The following is a 4,021-nucleotide window of genomic DNA, read 5'->3' as shown; positions in this document are numbered from 1 at the left end:
AAAATGAAAAGCAGGGGAGCGAGCGGGTCGCCCTGCCTGAATCCACAGCCATGGGATATGGTTGGGCCTTGCATTCCATTTAGCATACAGGAAGACTAAGCAGATGAGAGAAGCAACGCAATCCAATTTCTCCATCTGGGCGGGAAGCCCATTTTCTGCATGAGCTCGAGCAGATACTCCCAGGACACAGAATCAAAGGCTTTCGCTATATCTAACTTGAAGAACAACGCCTTCTTCTTTGTTTTGTGCAACATCTTAACGCAGCTCTGAACATATTGATAACTATCATGTATGCATTTGCCTTTCTGGAAAGCATTCTGTGCCGGTGAAATGATTGCAGCAAGAACCCCCGCTAGCCTTGCAGAAAGAACTTTTGAGATGAGCTTGGCAACTGAGTGTATCAGGCTAATCGGCCGGTAGTGGTTGACCTCAGAGGCACCATTCTTCTTTGGGAGCAGCGTGATCACGGCACTGTTTATCTCTGCAAAGCTTTGCCCTGCCAGCTGATGGAACTTGTGAAAGACAGCCATTCCTGAATGATGTGCCAATAGGAGCGATAAAATTGTCACGTGAATCCGTCCGGCCCGGGTGCTTTATCTGTTGGGGAGGAAATGATAGCGGCCCAAACCTCCGCCATGGAGAACGGTGAGTCTAGGCCTTGCGGGTCGATTGTGGGGATGGCCAGCCTCTCCTAGTTAAGGGTGGTTTTCCGATCATCTTGCTTGCCCAAAAACTTGGTGAAATGGTCATGAAGGATCCTCTCTTTCCCTGCATGATCGAAAATCTCCGAGCCACCCTCCCTGAGAGAATGTATGAAATTTTTTCTTCTTCTAGATCTCATTTTTGCATGGAAAAGCTTGGTGTTTGCATCTCCCGCGCACAGCCAGGTAATCCTTGAAGCTTGTTTTCGCCTGGCTCTTTCAATGGCTACCAGCCCTAACACTTTTAGCTTGAGTTGCTTTCTCGGATGAAACTCTGCAGTCGTGAGCCTTCTGCTTTCTCGAGCCACATCTAACAGGCGTATCACTTCATTTGCGATGTGCAGCTGCATTTTCGCTTTTCCAAAAGTGGCCTTGCTCCAGATCTTCAGGTCAGCCGCAGTCCTCTCGAGCTTCTTCTTGATTCGGACAAAAGGGCAGCCGTGTGGCACCGGCCTTTGCCAGGCATGAAGGACTGTTTCCGAGAAGTGTGGTAACTTAGGCCAAAAATTTTCAAACCTGAACCTAGCTTTTTGTGCTGGCGTGTCCACTGCAGCGAGCACCAGAGGACAGTGGTCGGAGAACGATGTTGAGGCAGCAACCAACAGATGATCGGGGTGCAAATCTTCCCAGCCCGCGTTGCAAAAAACTTTGTCAATGCTACAGAGAGTAGGGTTTTCCCTTTCATTACTCCATGTGAAACGCCGATTTTTGCACTTGATCTCCTTGAGTCCAGCTTGGTCGATGGCTCTGTGGAATTTTCCCATCATTCTCCTGTTTATGTTTGGATTGCTCTTGTCTCTAGCTTGATAGATCATATTGAAGTCCCCGTTGATCATCCACGGTTCATCAGAAGGAGGGGCAGCAGCAGTTATTTCCGCAAGGAAATTCTCTTTCTGCGCGTCATCTGTCGGGCCATAGACCGTGGTCATCCAAAAATGCCGCCCCAAGCTCAGTTCACGCACTTTTGCCGTGATGGAAAAGCCACCCAAATAGTGAGAAACTACGTCGACTGCATCTTTATCCCAGAAAATCGCCGCTCCACCTCTGGTCCCGATTGCAGGCAGCACTACACATCCCTGCAATCTACTACCGCCTATCTCACAAGCTACCACCATCGTCCAAGAATCGATTTTGGTTTCCTGTAGGCATAGCACCGCTACTCTATGAGAAGAAACTACGTCGCTGACGACCGTGCGCTTCGCCGGGCAGTTCAAACCTCTGACGTTCCAGGACATGAAGACTAAATTGCCGTCATACATCGAAGAAACTAAATCTACTCCGCCAACTGAAGATATTACTAACACAGAACGGGGGCACCTTATAGCAGCACCAGGGGCGACGACGGCCACCAATAGCCCCAAAACCCCGTTGTCGATGATTAAGACACAACATCGAAGAACTACACATGAAGAGTAGACCTAACTCAAGCTGGTTTAGGACCAGCCGCTGGCGGAGACTAACTACTGCTAATACTACAGACATGATCAGACTTGCATGAGCTCCTCTGCATCGGCGATCCCCGCCATGCCCGCGGCGATATTGAGAGCTTCCTGGTCGAGGCCTGTCAGCTTGGCGATTGCAGCGATGTCGCCGTCGGAGAGGGGTTCCTGGAAACGCTTCATGATCTGCGCAGCCGCTTTTGGATTCATCTTGTCCTTCGGGCCGAGCTCACCAAGCTCCTGGACGAGGCGCAACATCGCCCTCTGCGCCACCGGGGTGGAGATGCCAGCTGCTGCCTGCCGAGCACTACGACGGGAGGGGGCGGAGGTAGCCCTGGACTTGGGCGAAGCGGAGTGGCGAGGACGGGGAGGCTGGCTTGGGAGGATCGGAGGAGGGACCGCTGCAAACAGCTCGGCCGCCTGCGCCTGACTGCTGCCTATCTGCATGGACCCCACTTGCTGGATGACCGCGTCCATCTGGAAGCCCACCGTCGCTGCTGCAGGGGAGGCGATGCAGGGCAGCAGGCACGGCAGCATTTCCAGGCTCTCCTACTCGGCAGGCTTGGCGGTGGGTGGAGAAGGCGAGCGGCCACCATCTTCGAAAGCCAGAGGGGTGACCAGCGCCTCCTAAATGGCGTTCTCCATCTCCAGTTGCATGCAGTCCGTGCACGGGGGCGGAGAGAGGGCACGACCGTTGTCAGAGAAGGAGAAGAACTGGGCCACCGGGTCTACCTCCATCGCTGGGGCGGCCGAGCGTAGGGGGAGTGGCGGGGTGGCGCGCAGGACTGGAGTGCCGGAGGCCCTCCCAGTGGCAGGGCGGCCATGACGACCAGCCGCGTGGCGGTGGCCGGCGGGCGATCTGTTGCAGCGTCGGCGCGCGTCCTTGATCACGTCTCCGTCGCAGCCCCTGGCGTGGCAGCCGCGACCGAGCAGGTGATCCTTCCAAGAACGGCTTGCGCCGGAACCACCACTTCCACCGTCCTCCTCATGGTCGCGAGCGCCCCCACCGAGCATAGGGCCACAGCCCCCAGCCCTGACGCGCGGCGCCCTGCTGCGGGCCCTGCCCTGCCCGTCTTCGACATGCGCCACCCAGGTGCCAGGCTCGATGCGCGGGAAGGGGCGGTCGTCGTCTTTGTCCGAGGAGGGCAGCCCGCTCTGGCCAGAGTGAGACGAGCGCAGTGAGAGGGGTGACCAATCCTCCAGCAGGTCGACATGGATCAGCAGGTCATAGCGCCGGACGTCGGGTGGCGGGGGGATGAGGCGGTCCGCGGGGGCGAGGCCGATGATCTCGTCCTTCCGGCCCGCACCCCGCCTGAGCACCCAGAGCGCGCACCTGGTGGGGATGTGGGCAACGTCCCAGACCCAGAGCCAGAACGCGAAGGTCCTGGTGTGCCCCCTCTCCAGGGTGCGCGAATCGAGCCGGTCGACGCGGCCGATGTTGCCGAAGGCCTCATCCGCACCCGGCAGCGACCAAAACTGCATGGGCAGGTCTTCCACCACAACGCGCATGTGATGATGAAACTTGAGGAGCGCGGCGTGGTCGTCTTCGTTCCAGGCCCTGATGAGGTACTTGCAGCCTTCAACCTTGATGACGTCGCGGCGCACGGCGTTGTCCTGGTGCGCAGGGAGGTCGAAGTGGACAAGGAAGGCTTCAGGCTGGTGGGCAGTGACGCGGAGCAGGTGCGGAGGGGTGGAGAGCTGCTCAAGGATGACCTTGCCCACCGCCGCGGGGGTGGTGGAGTGCGAGCGGTCCGCGGCAGTCAGGGTGACCACGTGCTGGCGCAGGACGTGCTTCTCAAGCTCCAACGCGGGGAGGCCACGATGACCTTGCGGCTCTCGCGCGGCCGCCTAGCCGGGTCGCAGAGAGCAAGGCTTGCCATG

At 57.4% G+C, this 4,021-nt stretch overlaps 1 pseudogene; it reads right to left on the bottom strand.

Moving 5' to 3' along the window:
* Nucleotides 1-2,447: 2,447 nt before the first annotated feature.
* Nucleotides 2,448-3,622, bottom strand: LOC125532945 (annotated as a pseudogene).
* Nucleotides 3,623-4,021: the final 399 nt, after the last annotated feature.

This window comes from Triticum urartu, chromosome 1 (genome assembly GCF_003073215.2).
Source record: "Triticum urartu cultivar G1812 chromosome 1, Tu2.1, whole genome shotgun sequence".
Classification (NCBI taxonomy): Eukaryota; Viridiplantae; Streptophyta; class Magnoliopsida; order Poales; family Poaceae; genus Triticum; species Triticum urartu.
Note: the sequence above shows the minus strand (reverse complement) of the source record. Positions and strands in the feature narration are given on the sequence as shown.